Source organism: Pundamilia nyererei, unplaced genomic scaffold (genome assembly GCF_000239375.1).
Source record: "Pundamilia nyererei isolate P.nyererei 1_Seehausen unplaced genomic scaffold, PunNye1.0 scaffold00483, whole genome shotgun sequence".
NCBI lineage: Eukaryota > Metazoa > Chordata > Actinopteri > Cichliformes > Cichlidae > Pundamilia > Pundamilia nyererei.
In genome coordinates this window covers 141,200-151,772 of record NW_005187884.1, presented here as the reverse complement: position 1 = coordinate 151,772, position 10,573 = coordinate 141,200, and positions in this window count along the sequence as shown.

Here is a 10,573-nt window from a genome sequence, read left to right as displayed (position 1 = left end):
TTGTTGTTATTTACAGCCGCCAGCTACAAAAATAATTTTGAAATCAAATGATTGTTTCTCTCTTAAAAACAAATGTGAGGTGCATTATATTTTATTTAGGTTTAAAATTAGGGGTCTGTGTGTCCTCACACTTGGAGTCCCTGAACTGGATTTCGTTTGATGTGTTTGTGTATTTGGGGCATTTTTAAAGAAATTCTCTGATGCTTTCTGAGGTAAATGTTCTCACACATCAAGAAGAAGTTTGTGCTCGAGTACTGATGAGTATTTGTGTGTGTGTTTGTGCAGCACTCATTCAGCACTAGTTAGCAGCTCTTGTGTGTGCATTGTATCCATGTTGTTTGTGGAAACAGCACGCTAACCAAGCTAGCTAAGCACTCAACTGACTTGGAAAAGCCAACACAGGAATGGCTGCATGGTGTTCTTTTAAAATGTAAACTGAGTTTACCCATTTGAGCTCATTAGAGTTTGGACTGTGAGGTATGTTGCTCTGAGATGTTGTCAGCACACAGTTTCTTCCATGCTTTGACTTCCTCCTCTTTAAAATTCATAAAAAGAACAGTCTGTTCCCATTTATTTCAGGATATTTTAAAAGTTATAGTTTTAGTTTAACACCACATAAACAGCCTTTATGTTTTGCTTTGTTAGGATGTAAATGGCAGCCAGAAGAGGACAGTAAAAAAAAGAGTGAGTGGGAGTGACAGGGTCATAAATCAGTGTCTGAAAATCAAAACACAGCTCAGTCAGATTCATCTGATGTTTCTCCTATTAAATTTAATGAGAGGTTCTGTGTGAGGCATACTTACCTTTAGATCGTCAGGGGGTCTTTACTAATGCTCCTGTGTGGGTAGAAAGATAGGCAAGGTTCTCATTTTGTCTTGTGGAAAACAGTAATCTGTGACATTTATGAGTCATGCTGACTGGGGATCTATCTGACTCAAGAGCATAAATAAAAGGGACAAGAAACAAAAACAAGAGGAGACATAAAAAAGACATCATGCAGCTTTAAGAAAAAAGAACTCAGTTTAAAGACTGACAGTAATAACAATGAGACAGAGTCCTGGAGACAGACTAGAACATAGAATTTAATGCTAAAGAGCAAAGTCAGTTTTTAAAAATCTAAAAATAAGCCACAACCAGCTCAGCCGGGACACTCGGACACTTGAAGGGCGGAGTTTAAATATAAAATCCACTGCAGTGGTTAGATCTGCAGGCGTTTCAGTTAAGCTCCTATTGCTTACTTACCGTACAGTGTAGATGTTGATTGCATAGCTTTACAGCAATAACACAATTCAAGTTTATACTGGTTCCCTTAAGGCCTTCTATTTTGTTTTTTATGTAGCCAGGGTTTATCTGCATGATGTCATATCCTTTTGTGAGATGAGTAACGATTAACAAAAAATATTTTTTGCAGCTTTTCCCAGAGAGCTGATATGAAGCCTCCACCATTTGTGATACTGTTTATACTATGATGATGATGATGATGATGTGTGGGTCTTTAAAAAGCTGCAACCTTCAAAGGTGTAAAGTTAAGCCAAGACAGAGAAACAGAAACTGCAGAGGAGGCCACTGGAGGCTGGCTGTAAAAGCAGGTCAGTCCCAGCAAACTCCCATATTAAAACATCGAACCCTACAGCAGAAATAATCAGGTTCATAAAAGTGCTTCAGTGTCTATAACTATTTTCTAACAACTTGACAACTGTATGAGTCACAATTATTTTATTTTGACATTCTTAACAAGTCAGCCACCCATTTGAATTTTATAAGGACGTTTGCACTGCACATGCTCACACAGGCAGCTAGCTGATAGCTGTCTGCCAGGCTTCACCTCAGCTCATTCATCTCATACCTCAGTTTTAGTCAGTAAAATTTGGGGATTTTATTAATCTGTGACTATTAAACAGCATGCCGGTGCCTTGGCCACAGCTTCCAGGTTAGAAAAGTGAAGCTGGTGCATAGCTGCCTTAAACTGAGATTCTTTCTGATGGTCAGCAGGGGGCTTTTCAGATTTTCCTATCGTTTCTTCTGTCCTATCCTATTGAATGCAATCGTGCAAATTTAGCAAATCATGGTCTTAAAGTAAAAAACGAGTAGAAAGCAGGGTTTACTCTTACTCAGGGACAGCTCAAGCCCTCATCAGGTCTGATTTCAGAACTATGTGATAGTAACTGACAAAACATCCAAGACAGGGTGTCACAAACCTTGTGGATGCGTCATGGTGGCTTCATCCATCTTTCACATACAGTCTATATCTGATACTCACCAGTGTGTAAGGTTGTTGTTATGTTTGATTTAAATAAGTTGAATTGAAGTTGGAAAAAGTTTTCTAAGTTTAACCAGGAGACAGAGGAAGCCTCCCTCTGATTGTGCAGTAACACCAGGTTGCACTGCTGCCACAGCGTGGGAGCTTAATCTGCAGGATGTTTTTCCCACCTCTGAACCTGATGAAATGCAAATAAGGTCCAGCAGAAGTTGAACTGCTAAATAAACACAGAGAGCAGCAGCCTGCATTAAAAACAACAGCAATTTTATTGGTCACGTTAACAAAATCAGACTTAAAAACCAGCATCGTCGTTACATACAGGACATGGCTCTTCAGTATGTACAGGAACAAGGCATCGGACCTTTAGAGCGTCACACATTAATAACATGCAGATTCACAGGCCTCCTGAAGCGCACAACGCAGCGTCTTTTAAAACCAAGTGAAGAGCAAAAACAGGAGATGGCAGATATATTTGTAGTTATCGCTGGAGTGAGAATATATTTGCTGAAATCAGTTACATTTGAAACTGTTACATTCAAACGCATTCACAGAAAGTCGTGAATCAGGATTTCAGAATTTTTAAGATTTATAAAATGGTAATGAACAACTCTCACTAATAAACACTGGTCATGGTAGAGCTTTAACAACACAACTCGGTTTGAGACTGTACAAAATCCTCTGTGCTCTTCATTCAATACATCAGTGAGCAAAACAGGTGTCTGTGCAGCTCGAGCAATTTAGATTGTTCTTAGGCGGGACGATAATATCAGCAAATATGCAATCTAATATTTATTATTGGATGAAATTTAAAACAAAAAGCAAACGTAAGAAAATCCGCTTCACTCTTTGTGGGACTGAGGTTTGGTTTCTTGTAAAGATCATACAAAGTCCTTAAAACTTCCTCTTTAGACAGAAAGAAGCTGATGTATATTTTAAAGAGCATCTGAATCCTCTCCAGTAATTACCTGCAGTAACGATCCTTTGCAAGGATTCAAACTTGGAAAAACATACAACAGTTAGCAGCATTTTATGTAGGACTAAAGTTAAAAAGGAAACACTGAGAAACATTTGTGAGACACCAGGTTCACACAGAATACATCACATGAATGCTGTTACAAATAAAACCAGCCTTTAATTATCCTGATCTGGTCGAAGATGGTTGCTTTATCGGGAGCTCAGGCCTGTTTTGGGGGCAACTAAAGCATCATAACTACCCTGTAATTCGAATGGCTCCCTCTTAATGACCGCTGGTTGAAGTTAAAGGGAAAACAAGCATCATAAAAGGATGATTTCCTGCTGTTTCTGAATTTCCACAAACTGGAGAAACTAGAGAAAAGGAAAACAGCAAACAGATTCCTGAGCCACATTCATAAAAGTCTGTGACAAAATCTGTGTCTGTACACAGCTTATAAAGCTCTGTGCATGCACGGTCCCGCTCTCTAAAGTCTTAATTACTGTGAAATTTCATGCATGTACACAAGCATAATTTGCACTCTGGTCTTTAAATGTAGGCGCTTCCGTAATTCAACCTTTGCATTTAAATTCTCTGTCTCGAGTTATTTTGGCAGGTAAGTAAACACCAATGAAGAACAACAATTTGTTGATCTCACTGAGAAACATCTAATGAAAACTGTAATGAGACCATCAACTCTGAAATGGTGGTGCTGCAAAGTTTGCTCAATCCACAACAGTCTGATTGTGCAACTTTTATGCGTCTGGCCTTCTGATAAGTAAAGTTCACAGAAAATACAGGAGGAGCTACTGAGTCGAGTAATATCGAGATTTATTTGACCAGGTTTTCATGAAGACAGAGCTCTGTTCTTCTTTTGTAACAAGTAAACGACTTTAAGATGATTTTTACACAGATATTTGCAACTTAGCACCAAGAGTGAAGAGATAAATGTAGTTCTCTTAAATTCATGAATATAACACTAAATGTGACTATTTTATACTTGGAGTAATAAACCAGCTTTATCTCACACACCGCCTGCTCTGTAACAGTCTCTGTAACCCTGGTTTTCGCTCAGGTTAAAGGGCTATGTCACTTTTCTCAAGTAATACAATCATTATAAGACTCAAATATCAACAGAGAGTTTTTTTTATTTTACTTTCTGCTACTTATAATAATCTGTCATCTATAAACGTTTCCATTAATTTATAATATAACGTAACTAAAATTCCACCTTAAAATCAAAGTGATATATCCCTTTAAATTCTATTTTTTTTGTCATATTTTGTACTAAACTTTACTTTCATTGTCATATATTCATTGCAAAAGACTCACAGACAAACACAAAACTTCTTTCTCAGGCCACATAATATTTTTCATAGTTTTTGTACACTTCTTAGACCTTAATATGCATCACTTCATTCTGCTTTCATAAAGCGATATTTCACTTGGACAGAAATGTTTATTTTTTTATCTAAATTACTGAACAGTCAGCTGTAAACAGAGGCCGCCTCGGGGGCGTCGCTCACTCTTTTATTTCTGCTTTTTATGTAACGTCTGAAAATGTTGCTGCTGACACGTGAGAGATTCGAGGCAACGTGACCTCAGATGGTTTCCATGTTTACTTCTTTTAAACTCATTTGAATGTAATAAACTCAGAGAAAAGCGCAGTGATAACTCAAAGAATCCCATCAGCATGTCCACTCAGGCTTTAATCCACACTATAAGAAATGGATCCATAAAATCACAAAAAAGTACTGACATTAGCCAGACTTTGTTTCCTGATTTAAGAAAAGAGAAATCTTCTGTTATATCACAGATCATTTCTGATTTCTCTTTAATGGAGACAAATGATATTTGATATGGTTCATCTATAAAGAAAAAACTAACTTTTCTGTTATTTAATGCTTTTTCTGTTACTTTTATTGGGATGTGGCAGCCTGAGGTTCAAGCCTTTGTCAGTAGGACCTCAGGCTCAGGAGACAATAACAGTTTGGAGTCTTGTGATTCTTACTTAATGAAAAGTTAAATTTGAGCCCTTCTTCTCTGCAAAGCACGCCGGGCTGGACCTCTGACGGGCCAGTTCTGGCTCTTGTTGTTTGGTACGTTTGACATCCCTGTTTTAAGGCTCCAAAATTAAACTCGCTTAAAATGTTTTTATTCTCATGGTTTGGTCATGATAGGAACTTTCTTTAGATTAAACATGACCATGCCGTGAGCATAAAGGCATTTCGTTTGTTATTTAGAGGACAATGCCTTGGAGTTATCTGACTTTAAAGCCTATGTGTATATATCTCAATCAAAGATCCATCAAATCAGGCAAAAACAACATGAATCCTTTATCATTTCAGCTTCGTGGAAGCTGACTGACACTGAAGATCGTCCAGAAAACTTTCCACCGGTGTGAAATATCACTTTATCTAATCAAATATACATCTATTACCTCTGCATGTTTCAGAGAAGAAGAAAAAAAAAGTACTTTATACTGAAGTCATGTGACTGTTTACACCAAACTGGCTCGCGTGTGAACGACAGAGATCATGAGATTGGGCGACTCTGCCGCGATGCACCAGCTCCAGCGTTACAGTATTAGTTTGTACATTCATTGAGTCTCAGAGTGAAATGCTACTGTTGTTTGTCACATTTGTACATAAAGGGAAACATCGAGCCGCAGCCTGCAGAAGGAAGGACCTTTCAGAACGCTTACATTTCTGTTTTTAACCAGGAGCTTGTTGTCACAGCGACCTGCGGTGGATTTTTTCTGAGGCGCCGGGACGTGTTGTGATTAATGAGAATCAAATCAGGGTCACAACCCTGTGTGCTGCTGAAGTGTCCTTGAGCATCGTTCTGAATCCCAAACAGCTGTGAGAATGCTGTGCTGTGTCTGAACTTTGACCTCTGACCACTCAGTGTGGAGAAATGAGGGAGGGTGAGGACGTTTTTTTCTCTTTTTGTGCAACCAGATTGTTTTTGTTCGTTTTAGCGCTGATATTTCTGCTTTAAACTAGGAAGGAAGGAAAATAAAGATATGCACTAGATGAAGTGGGGGGTGCAGGTGCATGCAGATATTTTTAAAAACATAGAGCAGAGCGAAGTCAAACTGTGCCTGATAACTGTCCGCTAGCATTCACCTCGTCATATTTAAGCTGATACCAGGGGCGTTATCAAAGAGAAGCACCCGGCACCAAAGACTCCTGAGCTCTCTGGGAGAACTCTGATGGTAGAAATTCAACTTCCAGGGACAGTTTTAACCTTTTTTGTGTCCCATAGAGCACTGAAATTACACCTATTTTAGGAAATGCCCCCAAAAATAAGTCCCGAAGCATTTCATGATGACTGCAGAGTGGCGACTTTAATTTGGAATTGATTTGAAGAGCAAATTAGCAAATCACAGAAAGGGCGGGTTGTTCAGGCTGCTTTAACCTTCCCATACCTGAAATGCTACTGTAAGCTGCTTTGCAACCCACCTCCTCCCACTTGTTTTTCTCTTTCTGACTTAATCGGTGTAAAACTCTACCGCCAATGATGCCTTCTCTGTTCTGTGTCTGTGTGGAACAGAGCCATGCTGATAAATATAGCGACTGACCCTGACTGAACAAGGTTCATTTACATTTCCTGATTCAAGCCTATAACAGGTGAGATTAGAAAATACATTTAACACCTTGTTTTGGTTAAAAAACAAAGTGGGTCGATTGGCAGCGACTTCCAAAAACACACATGAATGTTTCTGTACATAATCACCTTGATTTCCAATCACGCGGCTGAAAAATGAAACCAATGCAAATGTGTAAACAAACAAACAACCTGCCGTTCTTCTGAATGTCCATTTGAGGCTGACTATGAACGTGAGTCAGTCCCCACAGACTCCGACTTTACAGCAGAAATAAAATGTTTACAGCCTGATGCTAAAACTGTTTTGGCCTCTGTGGACGTTTGTCTTCATTCATAATGTGGCTGCTTTGACTGACTCGCGTGCTTACACCTGCAGCTGTTAGCTGTGCTGGCTCCACCTTCTCAAATTCAAGTCACTGAACTGGACCTCAACGCCTTGTTGGAGCATTTTAGTGCAATTATCAGACAAATATTATGATGCAGGTTACAGGTCGTCCAACCTTTGCTTCGGAAAGACCAACATGGTGACGGCCAAAACGCTCACGCTCAATTTTCAAAACCTAAAATCCAGAAACAAGCTGGTAAACCCTTCTCTTCCATGAAATGAAATTAGGGTATCATTTCTACAGTGGCACGTTTATCCAGTACTTGTCTTTACATCAATGAGAACAAAACAAAAAACTTAAAGCTCACAGGTTATTCTGCAAATATTTCTTGGTGCTGGTTTGCCAAGTTGCACTCGGTGAATCAGGGAAACATTAAACCTTCTGTTTATATCCCATAAAACCAGATAAAGAGACTTAATATCATCATATTTTCTCTGTTGTGCAAGGAGTATTACATTTTTATTCATTTTTTAGAATCTACTGAGTATGTCTCAGATGCCAATAAAAGGAAATTTAAGAAAGTCTAGCTGCTAATATTTTATTCATTAGCCCAGCAGAGTTTTTTGTCGGTTTTATCCTCGTGCATTTAAAGTTCTGACTACTCAGCTAAACTCTCCTCTTAGCCTGGAGTGAATTAACGCTCTGATTCTTGGAAAATGTGTAATTTATTTATTCCCACAAAGGCTGAGTGTGCATCTCGTTCTAGCCAGAGGTTTCAGGAGACTCTGAGACACTGTCTCCTCACAAGGACTTTTCATGACATCCGAGAGCTGCTCTACCAACAGTCCTTTGATATAAATAGACTATTTCCATGGCAACCGAGTCATGGCGGTGCCCGCGGAATAAAGATTGATTTTCTCTCGTGTCTTCGGTCAAAGTTCTTGACATTCAAGGATGTCACAGAGGAAGTGAAACACAGAAACATAGTTTCACACTTTTCAGACGCTCACATCCTCCATCTGTTTACATCTGCTTAATTATAAAATCCATTTGTGCATTTAACTGTGACCTCACTCTTCACCCTTTGTGAGTGCAGCGATGCTGTAGTAATGCCGTCAGGGCAGGAGTGCAGCTAATAAATATATGCAGACCTATGAGTCACTTTAGCAAACGAAGACAGTGAGTGTTTCTCACTCATGACTCTTCTTTCCTGATTCCATCTGCATATTCACAAACAGCTCACCTACGTCCTCATCGCAGACTTCATAATGCCCGCCTTCAGGTCTGAATAATGAAGCTGGTGTGGAAGAGCCTCAAAGCTGTATTCCTGCTAATGACCAGCAGGGGCAACGCCCTCTACACTTTGATTGCACCTGTGAGGAAAATGACCCTACTTCTCAATTGATCTTAAACCAGTGCAGACAGTTTCCTGATGAGCTCACAACTTTGGCTGTCAAAAGAAAGCGACAACAGCACAAACAAATTTAGCCAGCATTAAAGGATGTGAGGAGAAGCTCTGGGTAACGCCAGAGCGTTCGTTTGGTTTCTGCAAATCTGTTTTAAACTTGGCATTTTTCAAAGCTTCCAGCAGCTCAGATATTTATTTTTATTTGCAAAACCAAAATCTGGCAGAACAAAAATCCACAGCAGTCTTTTCTTTGTCTCATGTATGAAACATGTTATTTGGACTCTGACTTCTGTGCAACCTGCGACTGACATTACAAACACACTCAGAATGCAGCTCAGTGATGATTACATTTCTGAATTTCTGCTGGTTTTCTACCATTTTCACACATTTTCACATGTAGTTGATCAAATTCAAACCAATATGAGCTCCCAATAAGTTTTGAAAAAATACTCTCATGCGTGCCCCCCACCTCCCATCTGAATGAGCTTTTCGAAGTGTAATCCTCATTCTTTCTGTGTCCTCCTCACCTGACTGCATCCATCCACATAACTGAACTAAAGACCCTTTCAAGCCCTTTTCTTCCAGCTCTGTGCATCCAACCTGTGTGAAGTGACCGAGCACCAACAATCGTTCCTTCTGTGATGTTGTTTCTCCCCACTAACATGGACCTGCAGGGTCCACAGGCCTAATCTGTTTCTCCCCCAAAGAGAACCAGGTTCAGACTTGTTTTTTTCCAACCTTGTTAAAACCTTAAGCCTTGTCTTTTTATTTCTGGCTGCCCAGAGGCCAGCGGGGAAACATCAATGTGTCATTCAAAGTATTCATGCAGAGTCACTCCTCGTCTTCCCCGCTAAGCTGAAAATCCGCCTCTTCAAGAATCACCTCACGTCACCCGGCGACTCGGCTGCATCCCACCGCCTCGCCCACATCTCCTCCCCTCCTTCACTCCTCTCTACTTCATCCACACATGAATAGGAAAGCTTCAGCCTGTTTCTAAAGCAACACGATGACAATGAAGTGACACTTTGACCTTTGCAATCCTCACTTCTACTAGCATGACGCTAAAGCATCTCAGCCTGAAACTTTATCTCCATGTTGGCGTTTCTACTGTTTCTGAATCCAGTGCAACAGGAAAGAGTCTGAAAACCTGGAACGACTTTGACATTTTTGCACTTCTGCTTCTTCTGTCTTTTTTTAAGGTTTTATTTTAAATTAATGTCTATTGTTAATGTTGATGAGGCTAAACAGGATTCAGAACCTGTGGAAAGGAGTGCTGGGGATGCTGCAGCGCTCCGTGGATGATTGCAGAAGAACTTGAGAAGAAGTTTGATTTGTCATTTCATTTTCATGTTTTATTTTATTGCAGTAAGTAAGTGATCAAACTATCATGAACTTATATATCCCACAGAGCGTCTCCAATATTCCAAAACCTGCTTTTGGCTGAGGGAAAAGTTCAGGACTTCTGGAGTGTGATGTAAAAGTAGCAGATGCTGAAAATGTGCCCGAGAAAGGTGTTTCTGACTTTTACAGTTACTGGAACATATTTTTCAGCGCTATGTCAGCCTTTTGTGTGTCTTTGGTTGTGCTCGCAGCCAACATGTTTGCAGCTTGGGAAAGTGAGAAAATTACTGTTGAAGGAGAAGCTTTTTAATGGACTACTGCTCTCAACACCAGACAGCATCAGCTGTGTCGGTCGGATCAGTGCATCATGACTCAGATTTGTTCTGAACCTCCATCACAGCCAGCGTGACTAATCCAGCAGAGACACGTTTGGCTAAAAGCGTGCCTGTAAAGTTTGAGTGAGCCTCCAGTTCTCCTCCTCTGTCACAGTGAGCTTGGTGTGATCACACACTGACTGCGGAGGTGAGAAGGAAGCAGGGCAGCTTTCAGCAGCAGCGAAGGACGACAGCTGCTGAAAACATGGGAATCGTTCCCTCACGTGTGTCCCGATGTTAACCATGAAGCCCCCTCACATGAAGGCGGCAAAGATCTCAGGTTTTGTTTTACTCAAGGACACT